We start from the raw sequence: 18,422 nt of genomic DNA on the forward strand, positions 1-18,422 counted from the left end.
GGTTTCGAAAGGCTTACCTTTCTCGTATATTAACAAATCATGATAAATTAACACACACTAAATTATGTAAGGGAAATATGTTGGGTCACGTTGAGAGAAAGAAACCCCACAGGATTGAGAAAAGTGCCAGTTTTACTCTTAACCCAAATATAACGTGACACGGATTTTGACCAAAACTGGGAGTGGGGGTTGAGGGCGAAAATCAGTATTGCACCCAATAAATGTTAAAATTAACCCTTACGTAGCAGGATTGATGGGGTCACTTCTCAAAGGGAGCTGGCGATGGGGACTGTCGGTGCACCCACAGAAAATCACCCCCTCGATTTACACCTGAATGGAAATCTAACAAACTAAACTCCAGGATGACAATTTGTCTGACTGCATCGGGTGACACAACAGTCTTAATACTATTATTTTCTAGCCCTCCTTTTAATGGGATTTTGGCATCACTGGCAAGGCCACCATTTATTGCCCATCCCCAGTTGCCCTTGAACTGAGTGTCTCACTCGGCCATTTCAAATGACAATTGGGAGTCAATCACATTGCTGTGGCTCTGGAGTCACGTAGGCCAGACTGGCCAGGGTATAGAAGAATATGGGCCAAATGCAGGCAACTGGGACTAGCTTCGGAGTTTAAAAAAAGGGGCAGCATGGACAAGTTGGGCCGAAGGGCCTGTTTCCATGTTGTAAACCTCCATGACTGGGTAAGAATAGCAGATTTCCTTCCCTAAGGGACATCAGTACACCAGACAGGTTTTCACAACAATTGATGCCAGTCTCATGGTCATCATTGCTGAGGTTAGCGTTATATTCTAAACTACCACGCAGTGCCACTGTGATTCTTATCGGACTCTATACCGTACTGCAGAGCAACAGGCAGGTCGAGTTTTTTTTAAAAACTTGGAGCAGTTTTCTCACGAGGAATTGCCCCAGTGAGTTTATTCCTCATCTGTGGTGTGACGGCCTTTTTTCTGCTTTACTGGAATCGATGGTGGAAGCAGAATCAAGAACGCCACACCGGGAAACGGAGAAACGGCTAAACGTAAACAGCAAATCACACGTAGCTGGAGCACAGGGAAGAGGAGAAATGTGTCATCTCCTTCAGAGTGTAAACACTGACATGGACTAAAAACTCTCCTTCGCTACAGAAAAACAGAACAATTCTACAACTAAGATTTTATCAAGAGTGATTCATCCAATTTGTCCAGACTGCAGTGAGGGACTGGTGAGATGGTGGGAAACGATACAAGTGTTGGCAATCGTTACCCCAACACACTGAACACCCATCAGCAAAATCCATTAGTCCCAGCCTCTGCTCCCTCGTGTCTCTGGGCTTTTCAATTAGATTTGGAACCACACTAATGGAAAACGTGGCTACTTTTCAGTTCAGGTGTGACAAGAACTACCTGTCATCAGCAGATAGGTTTAACATCCTGTCCCAGAAATTTGTAAAAAAAAGTTTGGGTTGAACTAAACGCACCTGATAAAACTATCACCACAACATCAACACACTTTATCCCAACTTAACAGAAATATGACAAACAGGAAATAAGAAACTGCGGCCAGCTAATTATTAAACAAAGCAAGATGAAATATTTCAACACAAGGTGCTGTAGATGGGGGAAGGTTACATCACCTCCCTATATCTTAGTACTGCTCCTCCAACAGAGCAGCATTCCCTCAGTACTGATCCTCCAACAGTGTGGCGTGTCCCTCTGTGGTGCTGTTCCAGCACTAGACTATTAATCCAGAACTCAGCTCATGTTCTGGGGACCCAGGATCGAATCCTGTCACAGCAGCTGGTGGAATTAGAATTCAATAAAAAATATGTGGAATTAAGAATCTACTGATGACAATGAAACCATTGTCAGAAAAACCCATTTGATTCAATAATGCCCTTTCGGGGAGGAAATTTGCCATTCTACATTTACAGAATCCCTACAGTGCAGGAGGAAGCCATTCGGCCCATTGAGCTTGCACTGACAACAATCCCACCCAGATCCTATCCCCTTAACTCTACATATTTACCCTGCTAATCCCCCTGACACTAAGGGGCAATTTACCATGGCCAATCAACCTAACTCACACACCTTGAGTGTGGGAGGAAACTCACACAGACACAGGGAGGACATTCAAACTCCACACAGTCAGCCAAGGCTGGAAACAAACCTGGGTCCCTGGTGCTGAGAGGCAACAGTGTGAGCCACTCTGCCACCGTGCCACCCTTAAAACTATGGTGTCCAACGTGGGATATGAATTCACAACCCTGAGATGAAGAGCATCATTCTCTATCGACTGAGCTAGGCGGTCCTTACCTGGTCTGGCCTACATTTTACTCAGAGCCACAGCAATATGGTTGACTCGCAACTTCCCTCAAGGGCAAACAGGGATGGACAATAAATGCTGGCCAGCCAGCGATCCCATGTCCCACGAATGATAAAAAATGACCCTCCGACAGTGCGGTGCCCCCTCAGCACTGACCCTCCAACTGTGCAGGAGGAGCTAGAACAGATCAGTGGGCTGAATGACCTCCTTCTGCGTTGAACTTTGTGACTTCAGGAACAGTAGAATACAAGAAAGCTTGGGCTGAAGATTTGGTTCAGATTGTACTTCACTCAGAATTTGGAATAAACACAGTAAGAAATGTACAGGAGGTCTCTGAAACGTTAAAGCTGTGTTCCAGTGTGACTGGACGCAGAAATGAGAGTGTAAAATCCGTGTAATGTAGGATTCTCAGCACATCTTCTCTGGGCCAATTACTTCGAGAAACAGAAACCAGGACAAGCTCCCTTCTCTCCCCTCATCACAGCTCCGGTCCTCGTCACCAGGTGATAGATCTGCTTGACCTCACTGGACACTGGAATAACCGTCAAAAATTCTAACAACACTGAACTTTGTGGCTTTCTCAACAGACGAGCTGCCCTTTCTGAATAAAAACCCAACCTCTGAGATCACATCAAAATGTCAAAAGTGCCGATGTCAGTTCGGTCAGTGAGAAAGCCCCACCAAAAATGTGAAGTTAAATGATGGAGTGCAGTAGATTCAGAGATTGTCCTTTCAGAAAGAGACATCTGGTGGATGGACCAGGTAAGAGCACAGAGCAGGAGAATTCCGGGCAGCCGGAATCCTAAACTAAAACATTGCTTCCATCTAGTGGGAATCATTAAAAACAACACAAGATACATGACACAGGATTTGTAACAGGATAAGAACATCAGTAAGCGGCTGGAACAATGTAAAGCTTTCCCACAGATGCTGTTTATTTTAAAAGGAGGCAGTTTCTACGTTGCTAGCTGAAACAAAACCACGTACTGACACAAGTTCCAAAGTTCAGAGTTCATTAAAAGGTCCATGCGGTGAGGGCACCTAATTGCCCTCGAGAAGGAGGTGATAAGCTGCCTTCTTGAACCACAGTCTGTGAGCTGTAGGTACACCCACAGTGCTGTTAGGGATGGAGTTCCAGGATTTTTACCCAGCAGCAGTGAAGGAACAGTGATATATTTCCGATGAGGGACGGTGTGTGCGATGAGGGACGGTGTGTGCGATGAGGGACTGAGTTTACGCTCCCAGTTTTTGATGTTAGGGTTGGCTGGTCAGTTGAATGTTTCTGATGTAAAAACCCAATGAATTCTCCAGCTCCAGCAATGCTGTCTGCAGGATTATTCTGAATCAATATGCAAATTGACAGCTTTGTTTACCCAGCTCCCCAAATTCTAATTTGAGTACCGCGTGGTCAATTGTGACTCAGTGTTGCCTATCTATATTGTGTTGCTGAGTGAGCGCAGCCAAATCACATCGTTCAATTTTCCATTTGTTCTCTTTTGATTTGTTATTCTTGGGAAGTTCTGATGAGTGCAAGAGGAAAAATTTTGATAACATCTCTTTTTTTCAGCAATATGGCAAGTTCTGTACTGCAATTCAATAAAAAAAATCTGGCATTAAGAATCTATTGATGACCATAAAATCTTTGTCAATTGTTGAAAAAAACCTAACATCTTTCCAAGTTAAAAATCAGACACCCTCCAGGCAGTTTGTTTAAAATCCCAGCATTACCAGTGAGTTGTAACAGTGCTTTTAAAGCAAAGACCAGGACTTGTCAACTCATGATTGTTGAGTTCTGCTCATTATAGTAGCTCACAAGGCCTAAGTTGTCCAACAATAAAAGCTCATTTTCCTTATCGATGCTGATTGTAAACATCCGAGACATTGGCCGGAATTTTATCGCCCTGCTTGTTACGGGAATCGGAATGGACAAGGGACAGAACATGGAAAAGTCATTGACCTCAGGCAAGATTTTACAGTTCTGGGATGAACAAGGCTGTAAAATCCTACCCGGTGTAACTAGCAGATCTGAAAAGATCACACTGGAATTAATAACAGTCGCAGAGAAGATGACTTTTGATGTCACTGAATGGACACTTGAGGAATGATGTGACCAGGGGTTAGTGTGGGGGCCAGAGTGTGAAAATTCCACAGACAGGATTTCATCAGGTTTACACTACCAATAGACCCACCCAGAAACTGACACGCCTTCCATAAGCCAGTTACATTTCACACAAAGATAGATGCCAGATTTTGGGTGGCATTAAGTGACCAAACTACCATCATTGGATCGCCCACAAAAACAACGCTTGTGTCTGTGTTTTGTATGGGTGTTTGTTTTTGTGATAGAAACTCAGTAAGGTTAGTGACCCAAACCAATTTTTTTAAAAATCGCAATCATTGATATCTAATTTATCTCATTCCTTGTTCTCCCCCCATCCCCTCAAACCTTGCATAGGTTCAGGAATTCCATGTAAGGGAGAGATGGAAGTGAATAAGGTGAGAGAGTGATGCCCTGACATCCAAAGCTCTCACTACACAGTTTAGAAACTAGCCTACACTGATCATGAGTTATACTGCATGTGGCAAAACCCAAACTATACAACCCTATCTGGAGAGGGTCACATATCAATGGAATTAGGAAATGGGTTGACCCTAACTTGAGCATTGTGCTGAAATGTCACTGTTGTTGTAAAGGTGTAATGTAAACAGACCCTATTCTACCTCTCTAATATCCTTAGTGCATGATAACTCTGCACAACATCCCTTTTTACTCCTTATTCTCAATTTTTATCATCTCCCATGTTAAATTAACTCTTTGCCCTTGTCAACTTGTTGCATTCTCCCTTAACATTAACTTGAAAAACTGAATTCAATCACTTCAGTCTCTCTTTTCATAAAGTATCTTTTCAAATAAGTCCAAACTTCAGAGCATTTCTTTGTTAAATAATCTTTGAGGTCCAGAGCCAAGGGGCGGGGGTCGGGGGGGGAGGAGGGGGAGAAGAGAGGAAAACAGGGGTGGTCAGGACCCCTCAATTTGACAAAAATTGTAAAGATAACCTGTTCATCATAAAGTCCATTATCCAGGTTTGCAAACCCTTTAAGCAGGGCACATTCATCTTCAGGTGAAAATGCAAAGCAGTCTTCTGGAATTGTTAACTAACTCTGCAAAAGCTGGTTTTGATAAACTTTAAATTTCAACTACAGCTTAAAACAAGTGTTTGATATTTGTACGAACCATTTACTCAGAATAACACGGCATCACAATACTGAGATTTCAAAATCCATGAACTTGTGAAACTGATATTCTTTAATTGGGACTAATTTCCATTAATCAAATTGATTCCACGCAGCGTTAACAGACACAGCTGGCAGGAATCGTAAGCCTGGGGGACAGCCATTCACAAGTTCATTCCTCATGGCAATGCCTTGACCAGAGTCCACCTGCCTTGTTTGAATTTAAACAAAGGCTTGGTAGTTAACTGTTACATGGTGTATTCTCCACGGCAATACCTCTGCCAATCACTCACTTCTCATGCAGTATAACTTGTTGTTTCCTGTACATTTGGTGGTTTTATAAATATTCTGATGAGTATAAGATGAAAAGCTTTAGCAGTATGTTTCTTTTTTTTCAGTAACACCCAGGTCACGTACTACCAAATAACTATTTCAATTTTCATCTATTAATCCTCAGATAAAAACTGGGCCAATCATATTGATGAATGCATTTTCTATTCTATTGTTCCCATATCAAGTTACTAGTAACTTAAATATTTGACCTCCATATCATAGTTAAAAAACAGCACCAAATAAAACATGATTTCATGAACAAGGCGCCCTCTGTACAAGTTAGATAGAAAAGTTACTCACTGTGTAATTCTCAACCGAATAAAAGACTTATCGATCCTGAAAACAAAAGAAATGGAAAGGAATTACACAAAAATGTAATTATCCTGATTAGAAAACGATAAGACAACATAAATATTGTGCCTTTAGAACACAAATATAATTTCATGCTAGTTAAATCACATAAATCTTTCCAATCTGTATTAATCTGATTTGTTTCTCCAGAAATTGAGTTTAATGAGTCTGTAAATGTACTGCTCACCATTACCGTTTACCAAAATCCAACACAATAAACTCAATGATCTTTTGTCATTCCACATTTTTATGCAGGGAGGTGCAAGTTTATTGAGTAAAGGCAGACACTTAAGCCCATGGTAAAAGCAAAGCATTTTGAACGTTCTGCAATATTTGGGATCTTGCACTATGAAATTTGAACATCTCAAGTGGATTGTAGTTAAGTGCTTCTGTAGATCGCAACTACACACTACTATATTCAGATTCTACAGGTTGCCACTTATCCAAATGCATTTTGCAATAAAGCTGTCCTGTGCACACTTTTTAATGTTACACTAAATTATGGAGCTTTTCCAAATTACTGCTTGAGGGGTTATCACAATCTATCCTTTTTTTAATTTAAAATAATACACATTTTGCAATGGAATTACTTTGCTAACTTACCTGAATTGGGAAAGCAAAATTCAATTAAGTACATGAAATAATGACAATCCCATCAAAATAAATGAATTTAGAATGAGCTGAAACAAAATGAATCTGTACTTTGAGCAGCTTAATGCGATTGAAAGCTTTAATAACTAAAATGGGATGGGCCAGGGAATAATCCCATTAGTGCAGCACACCCATTGTACACAAGTAATTATAAATCCCTTAAAATATATCTTTTCACCAAATAATCTAAGCAGATGCTTTTTGGTTAAATTCTTAATGGAGTAGGAACAAGAGTAGTAAACAGAAAGCTCCCTTGGCTGTTTACATACTGCAGGATTATCTGTTTTAAAATTCTCATCCTTGTTCTCAAATCTCACCAATGCTTCTGTCCTTCCTATTTCTGCAGCCACCCCCACAACTCCCCAATTCCGGCCTCTTGAGCATTCCCAATTTTCAACACTATCATTAATGGTTCTTCAGTTTGTTGGATTCAAAGCTCTGCTGCCACTCCACTAAACATCTCCATCTTTCCTCCTGCACTTTAAGATACTCCATAAAGCTTACCTCTTTGACAACATTTGTAAAATTTATAAAAGCAAATTACTACAGATGCTGGAATCTGAAACCAAAAGAGAAAATGCTGGAAAATCTCAGCAGGTCTGACAAAGGGTCATCTTGACTTGAAACATCAGCTCTTTTCTCTCCTTACAGATGCTGCCAGACCTGCTGAGGTTTTCCAGCATTTTCTCTTTTGGGATCCGTGTAAAATTTGTTTGGTAACCTTCTTGTGTAGTGCCTTGGAACCAATATTCCTTCAAACGTCCTTTCAATGTGCATGATCCTTTTAAGATTGCCATGGGATTATGCCTGCAAACATCTTAAAGTGAGTGCTGCACAGTCAGAATAATAATGTGGCCGCAGCTTGGAGAGCCACAGTTGTTTCGGACACTGAGACAGATACTATATTAATGTAGATTATTGCTGTACAAGTTTAAGACTTATATTTACAGGACAGCAGAGGAATATCCACAAAGATTTAAATAACATTTAAATATTGTTCACTGACATTCAGAAACTATTTTTAGGGTAAGGTAAATCCAACTATGTGGATCATTTAAAGGCCATTAACCAGATTGTCCAAGAACCTTCTGAAGCTTTGATCTTTACGTTCTAAGTTCACTTCCGCTGGTTACTGTTACATAACAGCAAGTGGGAAGTTTGAGATGCTGAGCGATTACTTACTATTCTCGAGTTGGTTGGTACGTGATCTCAGAATTTTGTATCTTTTTCCTGACAGAAGATGATGGAAGAGTATGTCTGGGGTGCGTGGGGTTCTTATTAATTCTCGCTGCTTTTCTAGGGCAGCAGAAGGTGTTGACAGTGTCAGTGGGTGGGAGGCTGGTTTGAGTGATGGACTGCACTTTATTCATGACCCTTTGTAGTTTCTTGCAGTCTTTGGCAGAGCAGGAGCCATACCAAGCTGTGATACAACCAGAAAGGATGCTTTCTATGGTGTATCTGTAAAAGTTGGTGAGAATCGTAGCTGACATGCTAATTTCCTTCATCTTCCGAGAAAGTAAAGATATTGGTGGGCTTTCTTAACTATAGTGTCGGCATGGGGGGTGGGGGGTAGTACCAGGATAGGTAGTTGGTGATCCGGATACCTAAAAACTTGAAGCTCTTGACCATTTCTACTTCATCCCCATTGATGTAGACAGGAGTATGTTCTCACTACTCTTCCTAAAGTCAATGACTATCTCCTTCGGTTTGTTGACATTGAGGGAGAGATTATTGTTGTTGCACCAGTTCACCAGATTCTCTATCGCATTCCTGTATTCTGTCTTATCATTGTTTGAGATCTGACCCACTACAACGGTGTCGTCAGCAAACTTGAAAATCGAGTTGGCGGGGAATTTGGCCACAGTCATTGGTGCACAAGGAGTATAGTTGGGGACTGAGAACACAGCCTTATGGGGCACCAGTGTTGAGGATGATTGTGGAGGAGTTGTTATTGTCAATCCTTACTGATTATGGTCAATGGGGGCTAGGAAGTTCAGGATCCAGTCAGAGGGAGGAGCCGAGGCCCAGGCCAGAGTTTGGAGAGGAGTTTTGTGGGAATAATGATGTTGAAGGTTGAGCTGTAGTCAATAAATAGGAGTCTGACATAGATACCTTTGTTGTCTAGGTGTTCCACGGTTGAGTGCAGGGCCCAGGAAATGGTGCCTGCCGTGCATCTGTTGCGACGAGAAGCAAACTGTAATGGGTCCACGTCATCCGGGAGGCTGGAATTGATTCATGCCATGACTAATCTTTCAAAGAACTTCATAATGATGGATGTCAGAGCAATAATCATTATGGCACAATGCCTAGCTTGTCTTTGGTACCAGGATGCTGGTTGCCTTCTTGAAGCAGATAGGGACCTCAGATTACAGTGACATGGGCTTTGACTCAACTGTTGGAATCTAAAGGAATTTGGGAAACATCCTGCCACAACCAGGACCAGCCAATGAGTCAGAGAACTCAAGGTTTTTTTTAATCTCTCAGTATCTCAAGTATTATTTGCCTATAGAATAATTACCTACAGTATAACTTGTACATTTGTGTGCGTGTGTGGACATGTCACGAAAGTTCAAGAAGTGCGAGTTTACAGTTTTAAAATCTTTATATCTTTACCTCAGTGTGTTTTGAAATCAATAAAACCAATCTCTTTCTTCTAAACTTTTTAAGAATGCCTGTCAGGCTTGTTTCTTTGCTATCAGTGGTTGAATAGAGACATTGAAAAAACCTTTTTTCTCCTTCTGGACCCTTCACAAAACCTGTTCCACTCAGACTTGGGAGTAAGACAGACATCTTTATCCCACTTCCTGTGACTGTATCACAGCCAATAGAGACAAATAAAATGCATCAGATCTACATTACCCTTTCAGCCTGCACTCACTCAATCAATGTCAACTTCAGCAGAAATATCTCACCTCGGCTCTGTTAGACCATTCCTTGTTGCTGGTGTGTTTATCGTCAGTATTTTAGTGCTTCCTTTGATGGAAGATAATATTCAGTGATCAGGAACAGTCTGAAAGACGTGCTGGTTAGAAGTATTCACTGTGCTAAATTCTCCCTCTGTGGACCTGAGCAGGCATCAGAGCGAGGCAACTAGGGGATTTTCACAGTAAATTCATTGTAGTGTTAATGTAAGCCTACTTGTCACAGTAATAAACTTTAAACTCTGGTTTGAAAAGCGAATGAACACAAAAGGCAGATTGATTTGTTCCAAGGATCCCACTGTGTATTCAGGGCAAAGTAATGTTTGAGGAAAATCTAGTGGGAGGTCACAACAGGGTGACTGCTCATCCTACCCATGATTCCAGAATACTGTCACCTCATACTAACAGACTAAGAGCACTGATCAAGAGTTCAAATCCCACCACGTGAAATTTAATTTAATAATAGTGACATCTATGAAAATATGTTGCATCCAAATAGCTGAATAATATTCTGTAAGGACAGGACCCGCTACAGCTGCGTGGGCCTGGTATCCGTGCAATATTAGTCCAATGCTGTGGGTTTTTTTAAAATATTCCCTACTACCTGGGGTAATTAGGTATCGGCAATAAATATGATACTGTCAGTGTTCCAAAAGAAAATGAGGAAAAACCCCATTCCTTCTGGCAATTTTGTCTGTGCGCTTTAGTGGAACTCAGAATCTCAACAGTGAAGGCAGTGGTCATTTGGCCCATCAGGTCTGCACCGGCAACAATTCCACGCCCCCCCAACCCCATCCCACGCCCCGCCCCCGACCCCATCCCGACCCCACCCCACTGCCCCCCCACCTCCACCCACCACTTCCGAGCTCGGTCCCCATAACCCAACATATTTACCCTGCTAATCCCACTGACACCAGGGGGGGGCAACTATTTGGTTTATGTCGCTCCTGTGCCCATTCGCTGGAGCCCGACAATTTTCCTTTGAAAGACATTATTTAACCTGCATCCATTACCCAATCAGACACCACAGTATAGATCAGAACTTGCTTTGGCTATTTCTCAAGTTCACTTAGACTATGTCTCAGGTTACTGACTGCCCTACAACTGGAAACAATGTCTTCTCATTTATCAAAATCCTTCATAATTTTGAAAACCTGAAATAAATCTCATCTTAACCTTCTCTACTTGAGGGGGACCGTAATCTGTTTTATCATCATTCTCTCCGCATAACGCAAGCGCCACAGAATTCCTACAGTGCAGAAAGAGGCCATTCAGCCCATCGAATGTGTACTGGCTCTCCAAAAGAGCATCTACCCAGGCCAGGCACACCCACCACCGCCCCCGGCCCCCAAACCCCAGGCCATCAGTGGTCCATACACAGAACCCCAGAAGAGTTTTCAATAGTTCATTTCCTCACTGTTCACACAAGTTTCCCCAAGTTGAATATTCCTGTTAAAAATTGGAGTTCATGGGTCACTTTACTTTATTCTAAATTTGATATTTTGTCAGGTAATCTGGTAACATTTCTCCTAGACTGAGAGACTAGGCAAACTATTTATATGTAAAGACTTTGAGTGTCATGGAACTAAATATTGTTCCAAATAAAAATTTAAATAAATGCCAGCAAACTACAATGAGATTAATGACAGCTTCCTCATTTCTATTGTTTATTTAGAGATTATGTATCGATCTTGCATTGGACTGAAAGAATGTAAAATACTCAATTTCCCATAATACTTATTGCTGGCTTGTAAACAAATTTTTATTCATTCCTCTACAGACCATGCCTCCTTTTCATTGTTTAGCCAGAGTCGCAGCCCATTGCCAGAATGGTCAACATACATCTGCTGAACATTTACCACATGGGAATTTGTATTTCAGTAACTCCATATCTCAATAGGAAAAACTTACCATCAAGGTGCAACCAAGAGAAATCTGAGCAGTTTATTAACAACTTTTACATATTCCATTGTCTGTACAGCACAAGGTTGTAAGGAGACAGGATAGAAACAAATCCATGTTCATTGATAGCTGTCTTGGTAAGTATTCAATACTAAAATGGATTAAGAGTGTTCTCAGTGTTAAGTGTTCTCAGCCCCCTACTGTACTCCTTCTATACTTGTGACTGTGTGGCCAAATTCCCTTCCAATTCAATTTTTAAGTTTGCTGATGACACCACCATAGTGGGCCAGATCTCGAACAGTGATGAAAGAATACAGGAATGAGAGAGAGAATCTGGTGAACTGGTGCAGCAACAATAATCTCTCCTTCAATGTCAACAAAATGAAGAACATTGTCATTGACTTCAGGAAGCGTAAAAGAGAACATGCCCCTATCGACATCAATGGGGACAAAATAGAAAGGGTTGAGAGCTTCAAATTTTTTGGTGTCCCGATCACCAACAACCTGTCCTGGTCCCCCTATTCCAACACTATAGTTAAGAAAGTCCATTAACATGTCTACTTTCTCAGACGACTAAGGAAATTTGGTATGTCAGCTACAACTCTCACCAAATTTTACAGATACAACCAGAAAGAATGCTTTCTATGGGGTATCACTACTTGGTTTGGGCTCCTGCTCTGCCCAAGATCACAAGAAACTACAAAAGGTCAAGAATGTAGCCCAATCCATCACATAAACCAGCCCCGCACTCATTGACTGTCTACACTTCCCGCTGCCTTGGAAAAGCAGCCGGTATAATTAAGGACCCCACACACCCCGGATATTCTCTCTTCCACCTTCTTCCGTCAGGAAAAAGATACAAAAGTCTGAGGTCACATACCAACCGACTCGTACAATTTCTTCCTTGTTGCTGTCAGACTTTTGAATGGACTTACCTTGCATTATGATCTTTCTGTACATCCTAGCTATGATAGTGCAGAATGTAGAGTTACAATCTCCTTTCCTTCTCTATGAATGGTATGCTTTGTCTGTAGAGCATGCAAAAGGCAATACTATTCACTGTATGCTAATACATGTGACAATAATAAATCAAATCAAAATCAGCTATACAGCCCTGGATAGTCAGAGGCTTTTTCCCAGAATGGAAGTGTCAATTACACGGAGGCACAGGTTCAAGGTGAGACAGGGAGGTGTGCAGGGGAAGTTTTTCCACACAGACTGTAACACGCTGCCAGAGGAAGTGGTGGCAGCAGGCACATTAGCAACATTTAAGAGGCAGTTGGATGGGTACTTGAATAGGGAGGGAACAGAGGGATATGGTCTAAGTCAGGGCAGAGGTGTTTGCTTAAGCTTAGTTAAGGCATCATGATCAGCACCGGCTTGGAGGGCCGAAGGGCCTATTCCTGTGCTGGACTTTTTTGTTCTGATGTTCTAAACCAGGGAAGGAGCCAAGGTAGATTTTGGGGCAATTCTGTAGAAGTGTCCTTAGGCTAAGGCAAGGATCAGTTGGGGAAAGTTCTTGTTTAAGTTGTTCCAAGACATTATAGATGTGTGGGTGTAAGGTGGGCACAGAATGGAGCATCATAATCCCCATGATCAAATATTAACATAGAACATAGAACACTACAGCACAAACAGGCCCTTCGGCCCATGAGTTGCACTGATCACATCCCTACCTACCAGGCCTATCTATAACCCTCAATCCCATATACTCATCCAGAAGTCTTTTAAAAGACCCCAGCGAGTTTGCCTCTACCACCACTGACGGCAGCCGATTCCACTCACCCACCACCCTCTGAGTGAAAAACTTACCCCTAACATCTCCTCTGTACTTGCTCCCCAGCACCTTAAACCTGTGTCCTCTTGTAGTAACCATTTCAGCCCTGGGAAATAGCCTCCGAGAATCCACCTTATCTATTCCTCTCAACATTTTATAAACCTCTACCAGGTCGCTTCTCAACCTTCATCTCCAGGGAGAAGAGACCCAACTCCCTCAACCTATCTTCATAAGGCATGCCTCCCAATCCAGGCAACATCCTGGTAAATCTCCTCTGCACCCTCAATAGCTTCCACATCCTTCTTGTAGTGAGGCGACCAGAACTGCACACAGTACTCCAAGTGGGGTCTGACAAGGGTCCTATAAAGTTGCAACATTACCTCCCGACTCCTAAACTCAATCCCTCGATTAATGAAGGCCAGTACACCATACGCCTTCTTGACCGCATCCTCCACCTGCGAGGCTGATTTAAGAGTCCTATGGACCAGGACCCCCAAGGTCCTTCTGCTCCTCAACACTACTAAGAGTCCTACCCTTGATATTGTATTCCTTCATCCCATTGGTCCTGCCAAAATGGACCACTACACATTTATCTGCATTGAAGTTCATCTGCCACTTCTCCGCCCAGTCTTGCATCCTATCAATGTCTTGATGCAACTTCTGACATCAAAATATTGATTGACAGTCTTAAATTTATCATGTTTCAGAAAGGCATTAATACTTAAATTAAAATAATGCTGATCCAAAGAACACCTAGGATTTGAGCTAGACTGAAGATCCTTCTTAGGAATTCAGATAGAACTCTTGACTCCTAGATGCACAATATTTAATGACTTAGCCCCTATTGCTAAATCAGAGAATTCCAAAGATTAACAACCATCTACTGGAGTCACCCCACATGGGGGCAAGTGGCAACTTTGAGCCACTTGCTCTACATCACCTTGTTCCTCAACTCCACACTGTTTCAGTAACCCACCAAGAAATATCAAATTCCTCCCATCAAAAACAAACCACCTCACATTTCTACGCTGAAATTTTATTTATCCACTCCCGAGTCTATCAATGGATAGATGAACAATAGTGAGTCCTAACACTAATCCCAGCAGGACAAAATTCTCATTTCATGCTGGTCTGAAAAACCTGCCTCAACTCTTGCTGATTTTTTCAGTTTTGTACCCATCTTTCAATCCATCCTACTCCCAATCTCCAAATACCAGCCTTACAGCTACAAAGCCAGTGCTCAGAGCAGACCAGACAAACTCAAATCCATTCCTTGCTTGCTCCAAAAAAAAATCAAATTCAAAATCCAATTCATGGCCCCCACATGAGACAAACAAGATCCAAGCTGACACAATGAGATATTGCACCTCACCTTGAGCTTGATCTTAGCCAAAAAGCCAATACACAAGCACCACTATTTAACAAAATGAGCTCCCCTTTAACTGCAGTTAAGATCATCACTGCTTTCAATTTCAATGAAAGGTGAGAACCCAGAACTATCATCTTTCTCTACAGCATCAAAACTAAATATTGTTAAGTGCCCCTTAGTTTTAAACACTAAGCATTGCATCAAGTCGTGGTGCTGAGAAACATTTAGTCCATGTTCTATTACTCCGTGTCAAACATAATTCTTTACCTCTGAATATATTCTTCTAACCTCAGGTTACTGATCTGAGCGTAAATCCAGGGCAAAAAATTCAGCCATCCCTGACTTCCAATACTGCAAAACTTATAAAAACTCACCTGACAGAGACAGAATTTCTAAATCTGAAAATCTAAAAACTATCTACAGGTGAACACACTTCAAGTTCACTCTATTTTAAAATTGAGATACAACTGAACCCCAGTCTAAAGGGTTTATTTTGAGGCATTTATGAGTTGTTCAGAAATCAAATTGAAACCATTTAACAGCTAAAGACTAATACCTCAGGAGTTAGTAAGAGGACAACTCCCTCATCAATATAGACCAACATTGACAATCAGCTGGTGACATTCAATCAACTCTCACTAAATAATTATCCAATTACTATTATCCCTTAATTAATGTCTGCAATGGAACCCACTCCAAGATGATGTCTGTAAAGCCTGCTCTTTGGAATGTTTTGCCAGTGAACAACCCAAATTTAAAACCATCCATGATGACCACAAGTTTGTGGTCAAACAGTTAAAAGCTTTTATGGCGCAGATAATCAAATTATTCTTTATCCTGCTCACTGACTTCAGTCTCGAAAAGATCAGGAGAATCCAAGTTTTCTGCTGCATTCTGATTGGAGCAGGATTGAACTTGTTCTATTTCAGATCTCCAGCTTCTGCAGTGTTTTGCTCTCATCGAACATTGAACTATTTTGTTTAACTAATTAGTTTAACGCTTTGAGAATACATTAACCGAAACTTCACACTATTGTATTTCTTCTTCAACATTAATACATCACCTGGGATGATCTGTTTGAGACCAATATATTCACCACTGAGCGCTATATTAGAATGTTAAAAAGGTCCCAATGATATCTGTGAAAGATTGATGTTTCACCTCCCCTCTCTGTCTCTGATTATCAATCCGGTTATCTCCTGTGAATTTTATGCATGGTGATGTCCTTGGGATATTGTACAACCGAACTAATAGTTAACCTTTTCCTAAATAAAACATTGCTGACACTCTGCAAATTTCACATTGTCCAATTCTATCTGAAGACCCCAGAGGGTGAATGTTCGGTCGGATGATATGACATTTATCCCAACTTCTAGAGGTCTTTGGGATCACTTCTGGAATATTATGAACCCAAACAGCTCAGATTATCAGACACTTCCCCAATCTAGGAAGTATAAGTGTATCTAGGGCTCTAAAGGCAACTTGATAGGAATGTATAAGATCCTGAGGGATATTGACAAGGTGGGTGTGGGAAGAATGTTCTTTCTTGTGGGAGAAACTAAAACTGTTTAAAAGTAAGGGATTGTCCATTTAAAACAAAGAGGAGAAATTTGTCTCAGAAGGTCGTGAGTCTTTGGAACTCTCTTCCTCAATAAACAGTAGAAGCAGAGAACCTTTGAATATTTTTAAGGCTGAGCTTGACAGATTCTGGATTAACACGGGGGTGAGAGGTTATTGGGGTTGGCAGGAATGTGGGGCTGAGATTACAGTCAGATCTTAACGAATGGGGGAGCAGGCTTGATGGGCCAAGTGGCCTACTCCCAGCTCCTAGTTCATGTGTTCATAAAGACAATGGTAATATTAGAAGCTGCTGGTACAGGAGTACCCAGTACACAAGTTGTTGTGAAATTCTTGGTTCTGTAGTACTATATATTCATAAGAATCATAAAGCCCTTATATAGGAGGTCATTCAGCCCATTAAGTCAGCACTGACTCTCCGACAGAGTATCTTTCCCAGGTCCTATCTCCCTAACCCATGTGTGCATCCCACTAATCCCCCCCAACCTACACATCTTGGGATATTAAGGGGCAAATTTAGCATGGCCAATGCACCTAACCAGCACGTCTTTGGCCTGTGGGAGGAAACTCATGCAAATACAAGGAGAATGTGCAAACATTAAGTCCAAGACTGACATGTTGGTAAATTAAAGCCATGTTAATGGCTGATACTGCAGTTTGTTTCCAAAATTTCTGATCTTAACTGTCCAGATATTGGATAAGAAGCCTTCTGTATAGAAGGTGCCTTTTACTATTTATCGATTTGTAGGAAAAGTGCTCTTAAAATGTTGAACACTTTCTGCTCCAGTAAACTAGGATAGACAAAAAGTCTCTGCCATGAATTTAGGGAGGATTGGACCCAAGAAAACCACTTTAGAGGCAAGTATAACAATTGTTAATGGCGGCTTATCATCATATCTGTGGATTTGGAATGTGGGGAAACAAAGGAAATATGAGTGAAGGATGAAAGCACAGGAATAGAGAGTGAGAGCTGGAGTAACAGTGACGCATCTCTGTTCACTTTGAACAGTCCGGTCTAGAAGCAGTTGGAATATGATGTCCTCCATGCCACAGGAACAGTTGTTACTGGCTAAGTAGTAGAGGAAAATTACATTTACCAGCTGTTCAAGGCTGTCCCCTTGTCTACCTCTGAACAAGATATCTTGCTAAAAGGGAGTGGAGCAGAACTGAACATGACTTCACTCACTCGGTGTAAAATACTTATGGCAATCTGCAGAAAGCTCTGAAGCAGCAAAAAGAAATGATCTCTCTTGATTATATCAGGCTGATGACTCTTAAGGCTGTTAGCACATAAGCAGTATTACAGGAATATGTGAGGGCAAGTTTTTACATCGAGATTTGCCCCTAAAATGCAGCATGCACTCTGGGAGCAGGTCTGAGTGCAGGGAAATCTGACATTTATTTGCAGGAAATTATATTGTAGTATCGCCTTTAGTCACAGTCACTTCATGGAAGTTTAAGTACACTTATTCTGGAGCAAAAGATTGGTGTTTTATATTCCCCTCAGCGACGCAAACATTTGAAAATAATATTTCACAGAAATCACAGAAACCTATAGTACAGAAAGAGGCCCTTCGGCCCATCGAGTCTGCACAGACCACAATCCCACCCAGGCCCTATCCCCCATATCCCTACATATTTACCCACTAATCCCTCTAACCTACACATCTCAGGACACTAAGGGGCAATTTAAGCATGGCCAATCAACCTAACCGCACATCTTTGGACTATTTGGATAGATAGACTCATAAATAACTCCATCACAGACCATTCCCACACGCAAGCAAAATACTGCAAATGCTGGAAATCTGAAATAAAAACGGAAAATGCTGGAAATATCCATTAGGTCAGGCTGTTTGTGGAGAGAGAGAAACAGAATTAATGGCTGGGAATTCTGACCATTCCCGAGTGGGATTCTCCATCCTCACTGGCAGCAACAGCGGGGCGTGAACAGCTGGAGAATTCCGGCCACTGTTTCAGGT

General features: G+C 41.6%; 1 protein-coding gene across 2 annotated transcripts in view; it reads right to left on the minus strand.

The window, feature by feature from the left end:
- Positions 1-18,422, minus strand: part of LOC145360159 (rap1 GTPase-activating protein 1-like) — a 503,018-nt gene that overhangs the window by 301,584 nt on the left and 183,012 nt on the right. For both annotated transcript variants that reach the window (XM_080215160.1, XM_080215153.1), the window contains exon 2: positions 6,192-6,227. The gene's annotated coding sequence lies outside the window, so the exon portion shown is untranslated. The remainder of the gene's footprint in view (positions 1-6,191; positions 6,228-18,422) is intronic.

Source organism: Carcharhinus amblyrhynchos, chromosome 30 (assembly GCF_965287045.1).
Source record: "Carcharhinus amblyrhynchos chromosome 30, sCarAmb.v2.hapA, whole genome shotgun sequence".
In the NCBI taxonomy this organism is placed as follows: Eukaryota; Metazoa; Chordata; class Chondrichthyes; order Carcharhiniformes; family Carcharhinidae; genus Carcharhinus; species Carcharhinus amblyrhynchos.